This window comes from Mustela lutreola, chromosome 3, assembly GCF_030435805.1.
Source record: "Mustela lutreola isolate mMusLut2 chromosome 3, mMusLut2.pri, whole genome shotgun sequence".
In the NCBI taxonomy this organism is placed as follows: domain Eukaryota; kingdom Metazoa; phylum Chordata; class Mammalia; order Carnivora; family Mustelidae; genus Mustela; species Mustela lutreola.
In genome coordinates, this window is record NC_081292.1 from 130906795 (window position 1) to 130931724 (window position 24930).

The following is a 24930-nucleotide window of genomic DNA, read 5'->3' on the forward strand; positions in this document are numbered from 1 at the left end:
TAGAGAAAACCAATGTTAAAAAGAAAATCAGGGCGCCTGGGTGGCTCAGTGGGTTAAGCCGCTGCCTTCAGCTCAGGTCATGATCTCACGGTCCTGGGATCGAGTTCCGCATCGGGCTCTCTGCTCAGCAGGGAGCCTGCTTCCTTCTCTCTCTCTCTCTCTCTGCCTGCCTCTCTGCCTACTTGTGATCTCTCTCTGTCAAATAAATAAATAAAATCTTTAAAAAAAATAAATAAAAATAAAAAGAAAATCAGATTGTTTGCAAGATACAGCAGTAAACAGATTAAAGCAGGCAAGACAAGAAGAAAGATCTTGGAACCTTACAACAAATGATTTTTTACAACATTGTATTTCTGGACAAAATTTACTTACTTGTCCCTGTCATAAAATTAGCAAGTTTATAGACATCTTGCTTTAAGAGTGATGCCATGTCTAAAGGGCATATTAACTTATTATGAATAAATGAAGTCATTAATGAAGTCACTTAAATGAGTGGCTGAAGTTTTCATAAGAGACACATTAGTGTACTGCTGGTAATAGTATAAACAAATGCAATATATGATGAAAGCAATTTGGCATAATGTAACCAGATAATTAAAACTTTTGATCCTTTAAGCCAGTAGTAAACCTGTTAAAGATGATTTCTTAGTAAATGGAAATTTAACAATGTGTCAATTGAAAAGATACTTATAATAATATTTTTATAGTAAAAATTTTTTAAGGGCACCTGAGTAGCTCAGTGGGTTAAGCCTCTGCTTTCTGCTCAGTTCATGATCTCAGGGTCCTGGGATCAAGGCCCTCCTTGGGCTCTCTGCTCAGTGGGGAGCCTACATCCCCCCCCTTTCTCTCTGCCTGCCTCTCTGCCTTCCTGTGACCTCTCTCTCTCTCTGTCAAATAAATAAATAAAATCTCAAAAAAATCTTTTATAGTAACAAATAGAAATGGAAGAAAAAATCAAATCAAACCAATGCACTACATAGAAATAATTCTTTATATATATATAGAATATATACATTATATATATTATTAGAATATATATATATTCTCTATATATTTATATTCTCTCTATATATATTCCTGAAAATATATATATCCATTCCTGAAAATAATTTAATGATAGAGGAAAATTCTTTGAGGGAAAAATAAAAAACAGGACATAACATTTTGCACACCGTAACACATAAAATTTTGTTATTTTATAAACATACTTATATATTGAGCTAGAAAATTTACCTGAAGTCATAGGTAAAACAGATAATGGCATTTCAGTTCTGAATTCCTTTGATGGATTAATTTAACTATTCTTATTCTTTTTGACATCTTTGGTATGATTTCTACTTTCCTTTCAGTGTTTATTTAATAGTCATGTGACTCTAATCACAGTTTCTCCCTTCCATTACGCAAATAGTTATTATAGGTCTTCTATGTTTGGGGAACATTTTAGTCCTGTTACAGTGATGAATAAGATAGATAAATGTGCAGGGGTTCATAATATCGTTTTCTGTAAGTGCCAGATAGTAAATATATCTGCCTCATAGTCTTTGGGGTTTTTGTGTTTGTTTTGTTTTCTTTAAACTCATTGCAAATGTAAATAAGCTCATGGGCCATACAAAAGAGACTGTAGGTCCAATCTGGCACATCAGGCTACAGTTTACCAACTTCTGCTTCAGTTCAGTGCTATCTCAGTTGTTGTTTTGGTTGTAATTGTAAAGACTGTGACACTTACCAGGAAAGGGTCAAACATAGAAGACATCCTACATGTAGTTAGTGTGAAAAACTGAAGATTAATCCTGTGTGTCCAGTAAGTCATTTGAATGCTTTGCTGCTCATCATACACATGAAATACTTCATCCTAATGACCTGGGTCTAAAATGTAGCTTCATCCTACAAATAAATAGAAATTACTTTTAGAGATTTTAATATTTACTAGAATGTCTAAGAATAAAACTAGTATATTAAAAAAGAAGAATAACTCATTTTGTTGTGGCTGTTGGGAGTCATTACTAAAAATTGTTCATCAGAAACTCTGCACGTAGAAACTGAATTACAATAAAACACACTTGAATCGGGCTACATTCATAACTGTCATATTCACTCTCATTTTTTATTAGAAGCAAAAGTCTGTTTCTTCTAATATAGCATTATTTTATTTTAAAATACTCTTATTTTAGTTTTCTTTATAGTATAGTCGAAGAATCATATACTTACCCACTGACATATGCACACAGATTGAAAATGTTATATCATTTCTGAATTTCATTTTTCAATGTTTTAATTATTATTATTATTTTTTAAGATTTTATTTATTTATTTGACAGACAGAGAGGCAGTCAGAGAGAGAGGAGGAAGCAAGCTCCCTGCTGAGTAGAGAGCCCGATGTGGGGCTCCATCCCAGGACCCTGAGATCATGACCTGGGTCAAAGGCAGAGGCTTTAACCCACTGCGCCACCCAGGCACCCCTGTTTTAATTATTTTAAAGTAAATCAGATTCTATCTAGGCTACTCTAAAATGAATGGGATTGGTGGAATTAAAAAAAAAAAAAGATGGGTTTCTATGTTCCATCATTCTATATGTATATATTTAATAGATTATTTTTCTATAGTTACACAGAACTGATTATAGTTTGAATTCTTTACCCAATAAATTGGTCCATCAATGAAAAACAATAAGTGATCTTCTAATATTCAATTATAATGAGGCCTCACAAAATATTTTATCTTATTGTATGCTCAGTTTCCTGAAACTTTCTGGTATTAGGTCTCTTCTCATTTCATCTATTCATTTATTTGAAGTTTATTCACTTTCTTTGTAGCATTTGTGAAATAAATACTTAATTATAATGTTTTATATATTAGAAACATGACAGTATCATAGAGTTTACTAACTTAAAATCATGCATAGTTTGCTAGGTAGGCTTCTTCAATTAAATCCTCTCTAATGAATGAAATAATTTTGGTTGATAATAAAAGTTATCAACTTTGAGGGCCCCTAGGTGGCTCAGTTGGTTAACCATCTGTCTTTGGCTTGGGTCATGACCTCAGGGCTGTGAGATATAGCCCCACATTGGGCTCCTCTGTAGGTACCCTGATTATCCTTCTCCTTCTGCCTGATCCTTCTCCTGCTTGTTCTCTCTCTCTATATGTAAATAAATAAATAAAATATTTAAAAATACATAAATGAATTTTAAAAAGTGATCACTTTTGATATGTAAGTGATAACTTTGACATTCTTTTCATTCTTAAACTTATTAAAAAAATGCATCCCTGAGCCAGAATAAATACCATCTCACAGTGAATTCAAGCTTGTTTCTCTCTAGCTCAATATTTTATTACTTGGTTGGATACTTCCACATGAAATCATGAGGTCTTCATTGGGATTAGCTTAATATCCTTGCTTGAAGCCTTCTAGTGACCTCAAGAGAGATGAAATTACAAGAAAGTTCAAAGACAAAGAGCCATTAGGTGAAATGAGACTCATGTGGTTAAAAAGTAATTACTATTATGAAATTTATAAGTCAGGTTCTTTTAGAATTCTTTTTTGTTTCAGTTCAGATTGAAAAGAAAACAGTATAGTTCAAGGTACTCTTGAAACTATCCTTGTGATTCTCAGCTTCTGAGTCAATTTAATATCCATTCTAAAGAATGAAATCATGTTTCTTCTTCCAACACTTCTGTCACATATTTTCCTAGGTCCTAGCTATACATTAGGGGGGAAAAAAAGTTTTGATCTTATAGGAATTATAGTAGGAGGTGGAGATAAGGAGATATTTAATGCACATATAATTTTAAATTAAGTTTAATATTACATTTTTCTTTAAGTACATATGAGAGACTGGAAGCCCTAATAATTAGACAGGGAAGGTTTCACTGAATCCATGACATCTGAGCTTAGATGGAAATACAGAAAGGGACCAGCCATAACAAGACCTCCTGTGCAGAGGGAACTGTCTATGCAAAGGCCCTAAGGCAGAAAATAATTGCAGTGTTCTAGAAACAGAAAGGCCTGTGAGGTTTCAGGTCAGTGACTGAATTTGAGAGTTGGGGGTAGGAAATGTGTTTGAGAAGGTAAAAGGTGAGACTACAAAGGTCATGGCAGAGCAAAGTAAGGAGTTTAAATTTTATTTTAAGTAAAATGGGAAGTTATCAATGTACTTTGAGCAATTAAGTGTCATAATCCAGAAACAGTTTGGGAAAATTTTTATCACAGAGTAAGAATGGAAAAAGGAAAGGATTTAGTAGTCTACTATTGTTGATCAGAGAGTTTTGACTTAAGAGAAATGGTAGCTCTGTAAGAGGAGTGAATTGAAATTTTGGTCATAAAGTCATTAAAATTTGCACATACATAAAAATACATAGGCTCCATAAAAGTGAAAACATATCAGTTTATAAAGATTTGTAAAATGAACAAGTATTTAGATATAGATAATGAAGAAAAAGATAATTCAACAATAATTCCTAGGTTTGGGACCTGAAAAACTATGTGAGTGATGATGCCATTTACTAAGAAGAATACAGGGCTCTTGTGCAACCCTTTCATCTTTTAGAGTGTGACTGCTATTCCATTGTCTTCCGATTTCCAGAATGGGAGATATTGGAACTGAAAGGCTATTTATTTTAGTATAGAGATAATTTGTTCTCTTCAATGAAAGCTCCTAAGATTTTTCCCTAAGTTCATGAATTTTATCAGGATCTGGCTATTTTTAAAACTTTCCACAGCAATCCTGTCTGGAACTAAACAGAACCTATGAACTAGAAGACTCATATCTGAAAGTAGTTTATTCCATAAATTATGGATAACAAGAACAGAAAATTTTCAACTAATACCAGAATAACTGAACAAATTAGGATTTATTATTACTTGAAGAAATAAATTTATAAATATATGTTTATTAAACTGCAAATAAATGATAAACAATGAGAAAGTTATCTTAATTCACAGGATTTATTTTTACATGTGTATCTTAAGTATTTTTTAAAAAGATTTTATTTATTTATTTGACAGTCAGAGATCACAATAGGTGGAGAGCAGGCAGAGAGAGAGAGGAGAAAGCAGGCTCTCAGCTGAGCAGAGAGCCTTATGCGGGATTTGATCCCAGTACCCTGAGATCATGACCTGAGTCGAAAGCAGGGGCTTAATCCATTGAGCCACCCAGGCACCCTGTATTTTAAGTATTTTGATACATAAAAATACACATATAAAAATCAAACTCTCTCTCTATTATCATATTAATATGTTGAAGATTACCAAAATTAGTAAGATCTTATTCAGTAAATGAAGACCATGGAAAAAAATACCCATATAAAAATGATGAATTTTTATGGGATCTTGTAACTTCATATGTATTTTAGAGATTTTGGAAATACTTGTTTTGGAGTTTAAAATTATAGTTCCCTGGAAGAGTTCTCAAGGAACACTTTCCCTGGAAGTAGTAAGTAGAAGTTTATAGTGGTATGTTCTTTGTTTTCTTTTCTCTCCCAAAATTACATCAGCTATCTTCTTTATTAACTTTAAAGTTTTGCTGTATGAAGTTTAGACTATGAAACCACTTTTCAAAAAAAAAAAAAAAAAGATTTAGTCATTTTTTTTGAAGGGGGGACAGGAAAGGGGCAGAGAGACAGAATCCACTAGCAGACTCCCTGCTATATGGGAGCCTCAATGTGGGGCTTCATCTCATGACTCATGAGATCATGACCTGGGCCAAAACGATGAGTGAGATGCTTAACTGACTGAGCCACCCAGGCACCATGAAACTACTTTGATGGATTATGTTTCTCTTTTGTATTTGTTTTTATATATAATAATTACTCTGATATTTTCCCTGTATTTTTTTAAAGAAGCAGTTTTCAGAGACATCCCTTGTGAAAATAAATTAACTTATAAGTGGGTGGCTTATTTCTTTATTATTAGTATATTTAAATTTAGATAACTGGGGAAGACCAAACTGTTATTTAGTATAACATGTTGGCATTTTTCCCCATGATTTCATAAAAAAAATCAATAACATTGTATGTTGGAAAATAGCTAAGAATATGAAGTAGAACAAATGTGGAAACAAATTTTTGAGAGCAATGCAAACCAGATTTCTCATTAAAATTGAAGAACCAAATTGGTTGGAAAGAAGTAGTATAAATAGAAGAAAAAACCCTGATTTATGAGAAAGGCCATAAAATATGGGCATTTGTTAAGTTTCCTCAACATTTATTTCCACCAAAATACCATCAGTTTCCCTTTAGGAAAGTCAATCATTTTCTGCTGTGTAGAATTCAAAGTATAAGTTTGGATGGGGGTAAGAATTGCTATTGAGCTCACTCAGAGTTCCCTTGGTTAGTCTCAATTGGGAAAAGAAAATAAATTCTTCAACTCTTTGGCCATAATAGTCACTTCATTTCAAGACAGGTGACACAATTCAAGCCAATGAAAGTAACAATCCCACTGTTTGCACAGAAGATACAAGAAATATTATCTTTTATCATTTGGATGTGAAAGAAAAAATATGCTTATTAACTGAGGCAAACTTAAGATAAAATCAGAAATCATAGACAAGGGCACCTGGATGGCTCAGTGGGTTAAGCCGCTGCCTTTGGCTCAGGTCATGATCTCAAGGTCCTGGGGTCGAGTCCCGCATCGGGCTCTCTGCTCAATAGGGAACCTGCTTCCCTCTCTCTCTGTGCCTGCCTCTCTGTCTACTTGTGATCTCTCTCTGTCAAATAAATAAATAAAATCTTTAAAAAATAAAAAAAGAAAGAAATCATAGACAACAGTGAAGAGGAGAGAAATTCTTCCTCATTAGTATCTTTTAACAGCTATATCAGAACTTTCCAGATCACCCTCCTGTATAATTTTCACAGCTTTTAATGTCTTTTTTTTTTTTTTAAGATTTTATTTATTTGAGAGAGAGTGCATGCAAGTGCCTGTGCAGGAACACAAGTGGGGGAAGAAGGTGGTGTGGGCAGAGGGAGAGGGAGAAGGAGGCTTTGCACCCCATTGAGCAGGGAGCCCAAATCCAGGACCCTGGAATCATGACCTGAGCTGAAGACAACCGCTTAACTGACTGAGCCACCCAGGTGCCCCTCAGAGTTGTAATATATTTTTTTAGGGTTAAAATATTTTTGGCTAGGTTTTTACTATTAAATGCATCCTAATTTATACAAAATTTCAGGTAGATAGAATATCTTTGAGGTGTCTGTCTATCATCTATCCAACAAAAGAATAGTATTGAAAAAAACCTCTGGGTCACATACCAGAGAAATAAGATAGGAGTAATAACGGTACATTATAGAAATGAAACAAAGGGGAGAAGTAGAAAGATACTGTGAAATAGAAGACAGAATTTAAAGCACATCATAAGAAACACAAGAAAGATAAATATGGAATATAATAAAGAGAATTACGATGTTTTACAAAGAAGATAAAATATGACAGTCCCTCAATATATGTACTATTTTGAATGATTGGAAGAGGTATTCCTCCAACACTCCTTTATTTAATGAACTATATCTCATTTTACAGGAAAAAAATTCATGTATGATCATAATTCCAGCTTTTTAAAAATGTTTAAGCTTGTCAAATATTTGTTTTATTTCTTAAAAGAAGTATTCAGGTTGATGATGAATAGAAATATAATAATGAGTAGAAATATAATTATATATGCTTTTATATGGCATATATATTTTATATATGTTTATTATATACTCTGTATATGTGTGTATATATACATACATACACATACATATATAGAGAGAAAGAGAGAGAGAGAGAGCTGAACTAGATTGTATATTGCAGTAAAGTTGTAAAATATAGTGGCTTGCGATATTTTCTTCTCAATAAGGAAATGCTAAAAAAGAAATATCCTTCACTAACAAAATACCACTGTTCTATTCTAGGCATTAACAGACACCATTTTCCATATAGAGAATAAAATTAGAGCAAAGTGCCATATTTTCCAAGTATAAAAGATGACTAGGATAACTCCAGAGCACCAGTAGTTTCTTTGCTGTCAGCAAAATCAGCAGGGGTGCCAGACAAGAGCACTGAGGCTAGTTAAAAGCATAAATGTTTCTAGAAAAGACATATTTTGAAGTGAGATATTTTAGTTCAACATTCTTCAAAATTTACCTTCTAAATATGGACATAAGTAAGACTTGGCTTTAGAGATTACTAAATAGAATACGACAAGGAGATTGGAGACCTTGTATATGTAGTAAAATTATTAATGGCAATAATTAAAGTCATTCTGTCAAGGGAGTCATACTTTAGGTGTTATCTTCAAGGTAATATACTTCAAGGTATATTGTATATCACTCTAAATTAGAGATAACCTTTGAGTGTAAATGAGCATATTTTGCCTGCAGAATCCTGTTTTAAAATAAAGATATACAAACATATATACATTTAGATATACATAAATAATCATATTATACTTTATATAGTATTTCATGGAATAACCCACATTTTAATAATTATCAAAACTTATTTTACAATTCATAAAGCATCAATAAATTACTAACAGGCAGTAAGACAATGAAAATAATTGTCCTATATAGTTATTTTTAAAATATGGTTATCATAAAGGAAAATATTTTAAACAAAAGAAGAAAAGTAGATTGAAAACTGCAAAATACTATTAATTTTAAATTTTGTACTATTTAAGACAACTTAAACATTAGTAAAATATTATTATGGTGAAAAGTAATAATATGTGATCATCTACGAAAATTAGCTTAGGGACAACAAAAGTGAGGGGAGTGGGAGTTTTTGAAGAGTCTAATATAATTTGGGAAATTAATTTTAAGTGTGTAGACCCAGCAAAATATTATTTTTAAAGAAAAAAAGACAAAACTGGTTGTCTATTTCATATAGCAAATGTCTTAAATGTCAGAAACCAAATGTAAAGATTTCATTTATATCATTTGCTTTTGTGATAGCATATCTGAACCTTCAAATTTTTCAATTCTTTCTTTTCTTTCTATATAGATTCCTGTAGGCAGTTTCATTTTAATCCAAGTTGTTTTGATGTAATTATTAGCAGTCATTAACTATTTACTTTCTTCTTATACCGATTAAGTACTAACTAGTATTAAATGCCAATAAATACTATTGCTTATTACTATTATCACCAATACTATAAAATAGGCATGTGTAAGTTAGAGTGGGAAGTAAGGATAAGGAGCATATGAATCTGCAGGGGTTGGGAAAGGTGCAGTAAGTATATAGATATGTACATGCTCATGCATATGATATTATGTATATATGTATATATTTGTGTAGAGAAATTTATAGAGGGGAAGATTTCATTTAGACATGTAGTCAAAAAACAACTTCAGGGAGGAATCATGATATGAGAAATAACACATAAAATCATAAAGGGATAAGAAATATATTAGGACATCTTAGATTTAAAGGTGTCTTCTCCCATCCTCCTTGCAACACACCCAGTTACAAAGTTTCAGGTTAATTATGGCAAGGGTACAGAATGCACGATCCTGAGTCGCTATACAGAACAGAGACTGATGCAGCACATATCTGTGAAACTTTCTAAGCCTGTTTTCCGTATCACTGTCCTGTAGATAACACTTTCCTGCTAAAGTGGAAAAGGACGCTAATTTCATGCTTTGTCTTGCTCTTTAAACTCTGGGTAATTTACCACTGAAATACTTTACAAAATTCCTCTTTGGACTTTCTCTACCAACATGAACTTCTGCTGGTTTATCAAAGCAACACCTTCATGTTTGAGAGGATAAGAAAATGTGGGGACATCATCAGTGCCCAGGACTCTAAACCTCAGAACTAAACCTCAGTCTTTACTCTCTAGTAGACTAAAAGCTGATCTTGCAATTTGTGACTGCACTCTAGATATTAAGTGATTGGAATGGCCGAATAGACTGAATAAGTAATGAAAAGAGGTAAAGGAGTTGAATTTAAGTCTGCACATGATGGGAGCTACTGAAATTAATAATTTTATTATTAATAAAATTCAAAATTAAAATAACCTTCCCTCCTGGAGGTATAGAGGACAGAATGGCAGGACAGATTAGAAGTAAAGGGAGATTTGCAAGGATGCTATGCCTTGGTTCAGGTTGAGATGGTGGTAGTCTGAACTAAGGAATGGGTGTTGAAGGGCTGTTATGACTTTGTCTAATTAACAGTCATTAAGGTGCTGGGCGGTGAACCACAGTTCAACAACAGACCATAAGATAAATTCAAATAGAGATGTTTCTTACTTAGAGATCCTGAACAAGTACCTGCGATGCTTGGAGGGGCCATAAGAGGAAAACAAAGCAGAGTTCAGACAGACAGAGAAAGAGAGAAGACACAGAGCACATACCTTTATTAGGTTCTGTGGGTAGAGTGCTTTTGGGTTCCTGGGCTAATGAACAGAGTGTGATTTTGGTTAGCTCCATGGGGGTCTTATCTTAGGGTGTGTAAGGGGATGGCCCTGGGAGGCAGGGAAGGCTATTGAACACAAGGGTGATTGGGGAAATCAAATCAGGAACTTATATATTTGAGACTGTCAGCTGCTATCCAGGGCGTGCATTTGCTGAGGGGCTATTGTCAGTTTAAGGTCACTGCAGGCTGCTTAGCCAAACAAAATAGATGCTGAGGAAGCAATACTAAGCATAACTTAGCTGAGCTCTGGACAAGGCAGGGAGCTATATGTGGTTGTGGGTAGAGAGAAGCTGGGATAGGCAGTCGTCAGAGATAGCCCCATTGGAAAGAGATTTTATTTTATTTTATGTATATATTTTTATTTGAATTCAATTATTTAACATATAGTGTATTATTAGCTTCAAATGTAGAGTTCAGTGATCCATCAGTCTTATATAATACCCAGTTCTCTTAACATCACATGCCATCCTAATAATGTCCATCACCCAGTTACCCCATCTACCTCTCCCCTCCAGCAATCCCCAGTTAGTTTCCTATGATTAAGAGTCTCTTATGGTTTATCTCCATCTCTGATTTCATCATGTTTTATTTTTCCCTCCCTTCCCCTATGATCCTATTTTGTTTCTTAAATTGCACATATGCATGAGATCATATAATTGTCTTTCTTTGATTGACTTATTTTGCTTAGTATAATGCCCTCTAGTTCCAACCACATCATTGCAAATGACAAGATTTCAATTTTTTGATGGCTGAGTAGTATATCTCACAACTTCTTTATCCATTCTTCTGTTGATGGACAACTGGGCTCTCTCCATAGTATGGCTATTGTGGATATTGCTGTTATAAACATTGGGGTGCAGGTGCCCCTTTAGATCACTACATTTGTTATTTGTGGAGTAAATATCCGGTAGTGTAGTTTCTGGGTTGTAGAGTAGCTCCATCTTCAACTCCTTGATGAACCCCCACACTGTTTTCCAGAGAGGATTTGATACCTTACATTCCCACCAAAAGTGTAAGAAGGTTACTCTTTCTCCACATCTGCACCAACATCTGTCATTTCCTGACTTGTTTATTATAACCATTCTGACTGGTATGAGATGATATCTCATTGTGGTTTTAATTTGTATTTCCCTGATGCCAAGTGATATGGAGAATTTTTTCATATGTCTGTTGACCATTTGTATGTCTTCTTTGCAGAAATGTCTGTTCATGTCTTCTGCCCTTTTCTTGATTGGATTATTTGTTCTTTGGGTGTTGAGGTTGTTAAGGTCTTTATAGATTTTAGATTCTAGCGTTTTATCTGATAAGACATTTGCAAATATCTTCTCCCATTCTGTTATTTTTGGTTTTGTGGACTATTTCTTTTACTGTGCAAAAGCTTTTTATCTTGGTGAGGTCCCAATAGTTATTTTTTTTTTTTTTTGTTTTTGGTTCCCTTGCCTTTGGAGACATGTCTAGCAAGCAGTTGTGGCAGCTGAGGTTGAAGAAGTTGCTGCCTATGTTCTTCTCTAGGATTTTGATGGATTCCTTTCTCACATTTAGGTCTGTCATCCATTTTGAGTCTATTTTTGTGTATGAGGTATAGAAATGTCCAGTTTCATTCTTCTGCATGTGGCTGTCCAATTTCCCAAACACCATTTGTTGAATAGACTGTCTTTTTTCCATTGGAGAGTCCTTCCTGCCTTGTTGCAAATTAGTTGACCATAGAGTTGAGGGTCTATTTCTGGGTTCTCTGTTCCATTGATCTATGCATCTGTTTTTGTGCTGGTACCATACTGTCTTGATGATTGCGGCTTTGTAATAGAGTTTGAAGTCCGGGATTGTGATGCCATCAGCTCTGGTTTTCTTTTTCAACATTCCTCTGGCTATTTGTGGTCTTTTCTGGTTCCATACAAATTTTGGGATTATTTGTTTCCACTCTGTGAAAAAAGTTGATGGTATTTTGATAGGAATTGCATTGAATGTATAGATTGCTCTAGGTAACATGAATGTTTTCAAAATATTTGTTCTTCCAATCCATAAGCATGGACTGTTTTTCCATTTCTTTGTATCTTCCTCAATTTTTTTCATGAGTATTCTATAGTTTTTTGAGTACAGATCCTTTGTCTCTTTTGTTAGGTTTATTCCTAGGTATCTTATGGTTTTCAGTATGATCATAAGTGGGACCCACTTCTTAATTTCTCTTTCTTCTGTGTCATTATTAATATATAGAAATGCAACTAATTTCTCCATGCATTCATTTTATATCCTGCCATGTCGCTGAATTTCTGTACGAGTTCTAGTAATTTTTAGGTGGAGTCTTTTGGGTTTTCCACATAGAGTATCATGTTGTCTTCAAAAGTGAGACTTTGACTTCTTCTTTGCCAATTTGAATACCTGTATTTCTTTTTGCTATCTGATTCCTGAGGCTAGGACTCCTAGTACTATATTGATCAACAATCATGAGAGTGGACATCCCTGCCATGTTCCAGACCTTAGGGGAAAAGCGCTCAGCTTTTCCCTATTGAGAATAATATTCTCTGTGGGCTTTCCACATATGTTTTTTATGATTTTGAGGTATGTTCCCTCTATCCCTATACGGTGAAGAGTTTTAATCAAATAAAGATGCTGTACTTTGTCAAATGCTTTTTCTGCATCTATTTAAAGGATCATATTGTTTTTGTCCTTGCTTGTATTAATGTAATGTACCACATTATTTGATTTGCAAATATTGAACCACCCTTGCAGCCCAAGAATAAATCCCACTTGGTCATGGTGAATAATCCTTTTGATATATTGTTGGGTCCTATTGGCTACTTTTTTGGTGAGAATTTTTGCATCCATGTTCATCAAAGATATTGGTCAGTAATTTTCCTTTTTGATGGGGTCTTTGTCTTCTTTCAGTCTGGAGGTGTCTTTGGGTCTAAAATAAAGCTCTAGCAGATAACGTATCAATGGGTCTTCCTTTTTTATCCAATCTGATACCCTGTGTCTTTTGATTGGGACATTTAGCCCATTTACATTCTGAGTAACTCTTGAAAGGTATGAATTTAGTGTCATTGTATTACCTGTGAAGTCCCTGTTTCTGTATGCTGTCTCTGTTCCTTTCTCGTCTATGTTACTTTCAGGCCTCTTGTTCACTTACAGGATCTGCTTTAATATTTCTTACAGGTCTGTTTTACTGATCAGAATTTTTTTTTAGTTTCTATTTGTCTTGGAAGCTTTTAATGTCTCCTTGTATTTTGAATGACATCTTAGCTGGATAAAATATTCTTGGCTGCATCTTTTTCTCATTTAACACCCTGAATATGTCATGCCAGTCTTTTCTGGCTTGTCATATCTCTGCAGATAGGTCTGCTGCCAGTATAATGTTTCTACCTTTGTAGGTTACTGACCTCTTATCTTGACCTGTTTTCAGGATTTTATTTTTGTTTCTAAGATTTGCATGTTTCACTATTATATGTCAGGGTGTTGATCTATTTTTATCAATTTTGAGGAGAACTCTATAAGCTGGCTACCAGGAAGTAATATAGCAGTGAAATGCAAAATCAGAACTTTTAGAAGTCTGCCCCAGTGAGGGGCATCCCTGCCTGAAAGGCGCTCAGGTGGTGAAATCCTAGATAGGACAGTGTAGGTCAGGATCCCTGGGGCCACAGAAAGAATAGGGGTGCCTGAGTGTGGTAGATTTCCCAGGCATTGGAGTGGGGAACCTGGGATAATCAGTGGGCCCAAGAAGCTGATGATTCTTTAATTTTCTTCCTGTTTGACCAGAATAGGATTTTTGAAAACTATTTCTTAATGTACAACATTTAATTAATATTTCACAATATTGCAGAGTTAACAACTAGTGCACCTATCTCTCTATTGGAATTCTATCTCTCTACTGCAATTCTTAGTTATGCCATAATCAGTACTCATAAACTAAGCTATAGCTAAGTCTCTGTTCATTTTTGGACATTCTTTACATATGAGTAATTAATCCTGGGCATTGTCCATATTCAATCCCATCATATTTTAAAAATTTGTTTACTCAGGGTGCCTGGGTGGCTCAGTTGTTAACCATCTGCCTTCAGCTTAGGTCATGATCCTGGGGTCCTGGGATTGGGCACGGCATCAGCCTCTCTGCTCAGTGGGAAGCCTGCTTCTCCCTTTCCCACTCACCCTGCTAGTGTTCCCTCTCTCACTATAAGTGTCTCTCTGTCAAATAAATAAAATCTTAAAAAATTTTTTTTGTTTACTCAAAAGTACCAGAAATACTAAAGATCCTGAAATTAAAATTAAGAACAAAATGGGAAATTTACTTATACATCTAACCTATATAAATTTTGCCATAATCTGTGTTTAGAACAAAGGGTTCTTATACAGGATTGTCTTCTCTTCTATTCTTTTTATCGTTATTATTGTATTACCACTTGTTGAAAATAATACCTTAGCTGATTCTAATTTCATCTTTATTTATCCATTCTAGTTCTCTTACTTTTCTCTTCTATTGAGATTTTTATTCTTGTAAAGCTTAATAGTTTAGAACCTTCTCCACAGACTATTTGGTTGTCTCAGACTTATGGTTGTAGTGGTCGTAGAAGAATTTGTATTATATTGGTGGATCTAAAATGTATTCTCTAGCCCTGAGTTTTGTATTAATTTTTCTAATTGCATACCTAGATAATCTAAACTTATTTGTTAAAAATTAACTCACCATTGGGACGCCTGAGTGGCTCAGTTGGTTAAGCAGCTGCCTTCCGCTCAGGTCATGATCCCAGGGTCCTGGGATCGAGTCCCACATCAGGCTCCTTGCTCGGCAGAGAGCCTGCTTCTCCCTCTGCCTCTGCCTGCCTCTCTGCCTGCCTGTGCTCGCTCGCTCTCTCTCCTTCTGTCTCTGACAAATAAATAAAATCTTTAAAAAAAAAATTAACTCACCATTTAATCCTACAGAAGTAATGATGGTCATATAAACCCTTATTAGTATGCTTTGTCCCTTGGTAGAATACTTAAATTACCCAGATCAGATCTGAGAATAATTCTACACTTGATTCACTTATATCACTTTATTCAATAAACATTATCTTTTTTTATTTTGGCTCATCTTTTGCTCTCAATTTTATCACTTTTTCTGTAGTAACTACCACTTTATTATTTACCCTTTCTCTAAAAGTTTTTATTAATTACAAAGTCCAAAGTGTATAAGGTTGACCCATAGGTAATAACATCTCTATGCCCCTATTTAATAAGAAGTTGCCAAAGATAAGACCCTTTACTCTCAACAACCTTAAAGATTTTAGGGTGAAAATTGTTCTAGGGGGAAATGAAGAGGAGAATAAAGGCAAAAGAAATGTAGATAAAATGAAATTCCCTTACAGTTTGCAGCCCATTGATAAAAGAACTGATACCAGCAGAGTCTGAGATTCCTAAAGGAACTTTTAATTGCCTCAATGTTAATGTTTTGCTAGTGACAAAAAAGCAACCTTAGCCTGACAATAGCCAGACCTTCAGGATCTTGTGTCTTCTTTAACATTTAAAAAAACCTTTTGAAAGGCATCTGGGCTCCTTCCACAGTTTAGGAAGAAATCAGAGAGGGAGACAAACAATGAGAGACTCTGGAGTCCAAGAAACAAACTAAGGGTTTCAAAAGGGAGGAGGATTGGGTAGTCAGGTGATGGGTATTAAGGAGGGCACAAGTTGGGTGTTATACGCAACTAATGAAACATTGAATCATTGAACATTGAGTGTTATATGCAACTAATGAATCATTGAACACTACATCAAAAACTAATGATTTACTATACGGTGACTAACTGAAGATAAAAAAATCCTTTTGAAAATTTCTTTTATCTCTACTCTCCCTACTTAAAAGTATATAATCAATTGCTCCTACAATCAGTGCAGGTCTTTCTGCCCATGAGTACTTATTCCTGTGCTTTATGAAGGATACCTTTGTGCACAAAGTAAATAAATACGTAAAAAATAAATAAAAAATTTTTCTTTCTTAGATAAAAAATTAAAATAGTTATTCTGGATTAACACATATTTCTCAAAACTCTCATTTGAGTTTCTAAGTTCCTTATATTTTTCCTTTCCATCATGTACAGCTGGCTTTCAGGGTGACTGTTCTTATCTATATCACATTCACAGAAATGAAAAGAGCATGGAGAATCATTCATGGGACATTTTTAGTGGCAAAACCAGAAATGATGTATGCCAGTTCAGCTCACATATAAAACGTGATGACAAAATAGACTTAAAAACCATAGCTTCTTAATTGAGCATTTGAAACATAAAATAAATATAAAATATTAAACAAGAGTCGATGCAATAAACTACATGCAAATTCACTGAAACCTGTGAAAACATGGCAATTTCAAGAAACTTCATTGAGCAAAACTCTGATTAGTCCAAGAATGAATAGAAACATCAACTTCTCTGTCTAGCCATTATGCCCAAGGTGTTCCTTTTAAGTGTTTTCTGCCTCAAATAGAAAAGAGAATTATAGGAGCACCTGGGTGGCTCAGTCAGTTAAGCACCTGACTCAGGTCCTGACCTCAGGGTAGTGATACTGAGCCCCCTATATGGATGGGCTATCTGCTTGGATTCTGTCTCTTTCTCTCTACCCTTCCCCCACTATCTTTCTCTCTTTTTCTCTCTCTCAAAGAAAAAAAAAAAAGAAAAGGTTGGCATATCTGCCACCTTTACTGAAATCTTCAAGAAGATGTTTGTTTCACATTTAGCTTTTTTTTTTTTTTTGGTGTTTTTCTGGCACGTAGTAGGAGTTCCAAAAATATAAGTAGCATGAATTAATCCTATCAGACAAAATAATTATAAAGAATATGAATTACAGATTATATTTTATAAACATTTTCAGGAATTTCAGGAATTTATAAACAATTTCAGCCACACTGACAATCTTGTAGAAGTTTTTATGCAACCACGAGGGTAATAGGTACAGAGGTTTAATCAACTGTCAGACTTCATTGAAAAGAACCCTGTTGCATTTCATTTTATGTTAATTATATCTCAATAAAAATAATTAAATACAAATCTCTATGCCTAGGCCAGAATTTGTGTACACTGAGATACAGTATGCAATATGTGTCAGATGGAAGGAACTCTGAATTACATGGAGAAATAGGTGCTAATGAATAGATAGGTTATTTTTCACGGGTCAGTCAGCATTTTATAGTTCCATCATGTAAAAAACCTTAAGTGTGGAATCAGGAACATTATAGTTTGAAAATGATAATTTTCTCCATTGTTTAATAAGATAAGGCAAATTCTGATTCAGACCAATTCTTGCTGACTCAACAAAGTCTTTTGTTAATATTAAGCATTTGTGTGGGGGGGTGTCAAGGAAGAGCAGGTACATGGGGCTTTACAGATGCAGCTGAGGTAACTTGCTTACTCTTGATTTTGAACATAGGTATGTAAATCTAGAAGTGAAAATATGCTGTGATTTCTTTCTCTTTTTAAATACACAAAAATGATTAATAAAAGTGCTAGCTGACATTTTAATTATCTTGTAGTTTTAGACGTTTACAGAAGGATTTTGTGGCTTGAAAAGCAGGGACTATTTTCTTAGCTGTGTAGGAGAGCTGATTGATTTTCAACAAACAGATTTTCTTTGATGAAATCAACAGTAATTTTCTCTTCATAGCTATTTACCTGTCAGAGTGAACAAACATTCTATCAAATGATTGCATCACTTTTCATTTCATTCTTAGTAGAAATAATATATTGTTGAGTGATAAGGTGGGAAAAAATTGTATAAAAAAAACTACCTTCAACTAAGAGGCATTGATTGAATATATAATTCCATTACACATTTAATGCTCTCAATCATGTATCAACTATCATTTCATTCACTCAAACACTTTAACTTCTTTATACCATATTGGAATGAGTTAAAAGGTAGTGAATATATGAGAGAGGAAAGTCATCAGTTAAAATCATTTGCATTTAGCTAAGAGCACAGTGACTGACATAGTGAGCACTACAGATTTTATAATAACATATTGCAAAAATATGCATGTATGTAAAGATTTATGCATATATGAACTAGTACGTATGTATGTACAGACACATATAGTGCACAATATATGTGCATATATATGCACCATATATATGTGTGTGTATATATTTAGTGCATATTTATGTATATGTACATACATACACAATTCACAGGCTTTATACACACACTTACATGTATTCAGAAATAGTATTAGTTAAATTTTATTTTCCAGTCAATTGAAAATTGCTGTTAACTGGCATTTACATATAAATAGTATTATTATTTTTAAGATTATTTTAAGCATTGTAAAATCCATAGCTGGCATTTTCTCTGAACATTGAAAATCAACTGTATAAATTTTAAAAATTTTAAGGAAGAGATATGTTATTAATATCACTTGGGAATATGTGTGACAATTACATATTTATTTAATTCCTTAAAACATCTTATTCCCCAATCTTTCTAAATAAAATGAAGTTCAAAATGAAGATTTAGTACATACACATATCTTCAAATTTTAATGCAGAGCTAGTCATGACTAGCTCCAGAAATAGCAACAGAGTAAAAATATATAATGTTGCAAGACTTAGTGGTTGGAGAAATCAAATTTTGGAATGGAAATTTGATTTTAAAGTAAATGCTAAAATCCTTGCTATGACAGATGGACTCAGCAGCTTCAGAGTGGGCCCCTGCTGTCTCTGTCACACTCTTGGCTGCCTTGTGTAGGCTCCAGCCCTTAAAGCAATAATGCTTCCTGTGGAGGCAGAGGGATAATGTACACCTCAAATAGCTACAAATGGTATAAGCCTGACTAATTAATATGTACTCTCAGATTCTTACCCACTAGTAATTCACCTTAAAGTTATGTCAACTGTTAAAAAAAAAAAAAGTTGGCTAAGCTATAATAAAATGCCATATGAAAAAAAAATTGCTCTATAACTTTCATACAAATACTACATCTTTAAATAAACTTCTTCTCTCTAGCTCTCCACTCCTATCTGTAGTGCTTCAATTCTTCACAAATAATAGGTCTTTAAAACAGAGGAATTCATGTGTTACTGTTGCAGTGAATGAAACTGTAGCTTATATTTAGCAGTTTGGGAAATAGCAGTGACTGTACCTATTTCTGAGGGAAAATAGAATTAGCTTATACAGAATTGTTTCATGTTTTTAAACTTCTTTTTAATATTTTCAATCATGTTTACCATCTAAAACACAGAACTTATTACTTGACACACTAATGATAACTTGAACTATATCCCATACAATATCAAACAATTTGCCAATAAGTAGAAAGCAGAAAATCAAAATAAAACAAAATAGAGTTCTTGGCATCTCTGTGGAAAAACTAAGTGGTACCTTGATAGAATCTATCTTTTTATAAAGTAGTTGCTATAATTATGTAGATGTTATCAAAGATGTGAGAGGCAAGGTGTAAGGAGAAAAAAAAAATTAGCCCCTCTCTGAAATAAATACTTAATAGTACTTTAATTGATCTTTCTTTTACTATTTTAATAAATTATGATATAATATATTATATGATATAATATAAAAAAATTAGCCCCTCTATATTGAAATAAATACTTAATAGTACTTTAATTTATCTTTCTTTTACTATTTTAATAAATTATGATATAATATGATATAATATGATATAATATACCTAGAATGTGACACAAAAATGATGAATATACTTAATAGGTAAATAGTAGTCACAAGGCAAAAGTAGTGTCCTGAGCACTGATATCTTCCACACAGGCACTTTTCAATCCTTCCAGCATCCCACAGAGTGTGATGGGGCACACAATGAAAGGACATATGTTCTAGTGGCAGATTCTGTGTTATCTTTCTCACTCTCTTACAGGGTACTCAGATACTTAAATAGGGTATTCATGAGAACAATATAGCCAGTGGGGAGAGAATAGCTTACTTGGGTATCAGGCAATATAGGTTTAGATACCAACTGTTTATAGTAGTTGTTTGAAAAACATTAGGTACCCAGCACCCAGGGGATGTGTATGTGAAAACCTGAGTTCAAATGAAATTGTCCAGGCAACCCTGAGTAAGCTTTCTGGGTCAATTTCAGACATTATTGAAACCCCTGAAGTGATCTGCTGTCTTCAGAGATTACATAAAAATGAACATAGAGGTACTTATTATAATCTAAAATAAATGTTTTGATATTTAAAAGCAAAAAACTTGGGATGCCTAGCTGGCTCTGTCAGTGAGACATGTGGCTGTTGATCTCGGGTTGTGAGTTGGAGCACCACTTTGAATTTTGAGATTACTTAAAAATAAAAATCCCTTAAAAATAATAATAAAAGCACAAAACCTAAAAGTCTGTATGTTTATATTTTCAGAAAAAAAATACTAAAAACACACAAATATTATTAAACAGTTTAAGTAATGACATCTTTACAACCTATTATTCTACACTACTAATTTAAAAAAAGTCCCTTGAACCACCTTCAACATTATCCAATTTATATTTTATGTTTACGATTATATTATTACAGAAATTAAAATATGAGAGCTTATATATATATATATATATATTTAAGTTATTGATTTATCTATTAAACTGAAACATTTATTTTCTCTTATACATGTTCACCAGTATTACTATTTCTATAATGGCAACACTCATCACTACATGTTAATTACATTATTTTTATTTATTGACTATTCATAAAATAAATGCCGTTTAATTGTTTTCCCATTTCAAACATTCAAAAAGAAGAAATTTTAAAAAATCAAATAACCTCGAGACCCTGAAGAAATAAAGGAATATATATTTCTTCCCAGGTATTGCTGCTTACCTAAAAAAAGGAAAAGGTATAAAAAATCTTGCTTATGTGACTTTCCTATCCCTTCATCTGATGTATTAAGAAAGTAATTTAAAATTGTATAAAAGTGAAAAGGAAAAAAAGAGAGTGAGAATTGCTGTCTTTAGAGATTACAACAAAATAACCATAAGGTTAAATTTATTAATATCTAAAATAAGAATTTTGATTTTAAAAACACAAACTTAAGAAAATTAAAAATACATGAATATTATTAAGGCATTATTGTCTTATTTTCTGTATCATGCATTGCTGTGTGTCATGACTGGGCTTTCTGAAACCCAAAAGTATAATCCTTACCTCTTCCTTTACATAGAATTAACCAAGACTTTTTTTTTAAATAAATTGAAGTAGAATTTAATTGTTAACTATAAGACCACCCACACACCTTGACTGTCTCTTTAAAATTAATTGATTGATTAAACCTCAAATATAAAAGACACAACTACTCTAAAAGCACCATGTACCACAATTTTAAGGAATTATAAGGCCAAAATCTACATGAAATCAGAAACAATGAGAAATTAACTAGAAATAAAGGAGAAATATAAATTTATTCTGCTGTAGGGGTATTTGTTTACTATCTTGCAATTGATCTTTTGTTTAATGGACTTCCTTAAGAAGAAAGAAGAAAAATGCAAGCAAGACTATGGCCAACTTGGAAAAGTAATACAAGTGTCCCCAGTTCATTAAATGGAGAACACAAAAAAGATCACTCTCAAGAAAAAAGTAAGACAGAAAAAGCCCCTTTTCCACCAGAAGAAAGGAACAAAAGTTATTGTATCACTAAATAGAGGAAGGAAGAAACTAACTCATTCCTGAGAATTAAGCCAGCCTTAACCCAGACTTGTTAAGTTTAAATCCCTTACATGATCTCCTGCCCCCAAATTCTCAAATTGTGAATTTTGTTTTAAAGTTGGCAGGACTGGTAGATTCCTTAAGTCTCTAGCAAAAATAAACAAAATAAATTCTGAAGAAACATTCATGATATACTTAAAAGGACCTCGAATAATTTTTCAAGGAAAAGGAGCATCTCAGGGTGTACAATTAAAGGTAATACAAGAAAATAAGGCATATGAACAAGAAACATCAGAAAGAGTCTTAACTGTAGCTCCACAATTATTTTATATGTTAGAATTTCAGATACAAAAAATAACAGTGAATTCACTATTTTTAAAAATAAAGAATAAACATAAAAGAAATGGTCTAGTTAATAAGCATTATGAGGATATAATAAATTAACCAAGAATGCTGAAAAATAGCTAAATAGATATATAACTATATAATCCATTTAGATATGACCTCTATATAACATATATACTATATAAAATATAGAAAAGATTGGAACATCTACAATAGGAAAACAAAACAATAGATATTTCTAATTCTGGATTCAATAATACACTCAGTTGGGAACTGATAAACTGAAAGTAGATGTTAAAATGCAGCACAAAAACATAAAGAAATGAAATATAGAAAGACGTAAGGGAAACAAAATACAGAGTGAAAGGCTCTAGCTTCTAACTAATGAAAATTCCAGAAAGAGAAGTAAGAATGAGAAAGAGACAAGACAATGATCACTGAATAGTCACAAGTTGGTAGACTAAAGGTAAAGCACACTATACTCAAAAGACTATTTGTAATATAAAAAGTAACATAATTATCCAGTTGTAAACTTAACAATATCTTGCATGGCCAAGGAAGAAGAGAAAACATGGTTTTTAAAGAAATTTCCTTGATATAGTAAATGAGAGAGCTAAAATGCTTTTAACTTGAACTGAATAAAAAGTTATTGTATGATCTTGAATTGTGGAATAAAAGTCAGTGGGTTCTACTTTGAGGGCATTATCCTAAGTGAAATAAGCCAGACAGAGAAAAACAAATATTATGTGATATCACTTATCTCACTTATCTGTGGAATCTAAAAAAGCCAAACTCAAAAAAACAGAGTATAGGGGTGGGGTTTGAGGGTGAATGGGGGAAACAGGGAGATATTGATCAAAGGGTACAAACTTCCAGCTATGATTAATAAATTTGGTACATGGTGATTAGCAAGATGATTATAGCTTAAAAATACTGTATCATATACTTGACTATTGCTAAGAGAGTAGATCTTAAATGTTTTAATAATTTTGTAACATCCTAATTTATCAGATTGTATATCTTAAATTTACAAATGTTATGTGTCAATTATATTTCAATAAAGCTGGAAAAAAAGAAAAGAAAGTTGGTGCTGCAGTTTTGGGTAGCTCTTAATTTCTTCTAAAATACTAATGAGTTTATCATCATTTTGGAATTTTTCAGATTAATTTCAGACGAGATCGGGCACGTTCAGGGTGGTATGGCCGTAGACCAGATTAATTTCAATTTGTATCTTACTGGGCTTTAGAAATTAGAATTCTGTTACATTTATTAAGATGTTGGTATGTATTATGATAATTCATATCATATATGTATTATTTCATTCCTATATTGTTAAAATGCAAAGGTAGAAGGTGTTATTTTATTGATCTATGTATTATCTAATCTATATATTATCTATGTATTATCTAAAAATTTATGATACAGATATAAACAAAGTTGATTCACAGTTCCTTTAATGATAATGAAGCACTGCTATTTTGTTCTAATGATAAAATAAACTAACACAATAAATAAAGCTTAGGATTAGATCTAGCTATTTTCAGAAATATATTCAACAACATTCAGGTTGTGTTTGAAAAGCAACTAATATAAAACATATTTCGTGATAATTTTCCCCAGTGTGTGCAATTATAGTTTTGAGAACTTTGTGCAATAACTTGTACTCATTAATTTATGCAGCAATAACAGCTTTGGCATGAGGTTAATACTGCAGGCAGATGAAACAGATGAGCAGGCAAAATTTTCCCTGCCTGTGAAGACAATAAGCCTCAGAGGACTTTAAGGGAAAGACTAACTGGTAAGTATTTACAAGAGTGACTTTGACTTTGACTACAGTTAGTTTATCTGTCCTTTAGGTCATTTGTGCTGGAAGAGTCTCTGGAATAGGACTTAGATGAAAAAGTTTACATATAATCATATTTTATGCAACTCTTGCCATATATCTCACATAGTTTATATTAAGGTCTGGTTACAAAACATTTTATTACTATACTCAAGTTTATGTTTAATGTTTATTTATTCATTATCAACCATGGTTTGAAATTTTTAGCCCATTGTTTTAAACCTAGATACATTCTCCTTTTGTATTTTAGCTTTTGATATGGCAGTGTGTTCTAAAGAAACACTAATAGGGGTGCCTGGGTGGCTCAGTCATTAAGCGTCTGCCTTCAGCTCAGGTCATGAACATAGTGTTCTGGGATCAAGTTCTGCATCGGGTTTCCTGCCCAGTGGGAAGCCTGCTTTTCCCTCTCCCCCAGCTCGTGTTTGCTCTGTAGCTCTTTCTCTGGGAAGGAAGGAAGGAAGGAAGGAAGGAAGGAAGGAAGGAAGGAAGGAAGGAAGGAAAGAAGGGAGACTAATGAGTCACATACAAATCTCTCTCACACACAAATATTATAGGTGATTAGCTTTTTTTACTTACAGGAGATTTTTACTATTTTAAACATCAGCAAATACACTGATATCTCTTCTTCTACTGTCAGATTTTTTAAAAAAAACCCTTAAATTTAATATGTTGAGCAGCCACAAAATATCCATTAAATACCTTGGTAGTTGGAAGAAATCAAGACAGAGTCTAAATA

The 24930-nt window shown here is 33.2% G+C and overlaps 1 long non-coding RNA gene across 1 annotated transcript in view; it reads right to left on the reverse strand.

The window, feature by feature from the left end:
• Positions 1-10413, reverse strand: part of LOC131827002 (uncharacterized) — a 53766-nt gene extending 43353 nt beyond the window's left edge. The window contains exons 1-2 of the long non-coding RNA XR_009351847.1: positions 10326-10413; positions 1727-1884 (exon numbers count right to left, since the gene is read on the reverse strand). This is a non-coding gene — a long non-coding RNA (uncharacterized LOC131827002). The remainder of the gene's footprint in view (positions 1-1726; positions 1885-10325) is intronic.
• Positions 10414-24930: the final 14517 nt, after the last annotated feature.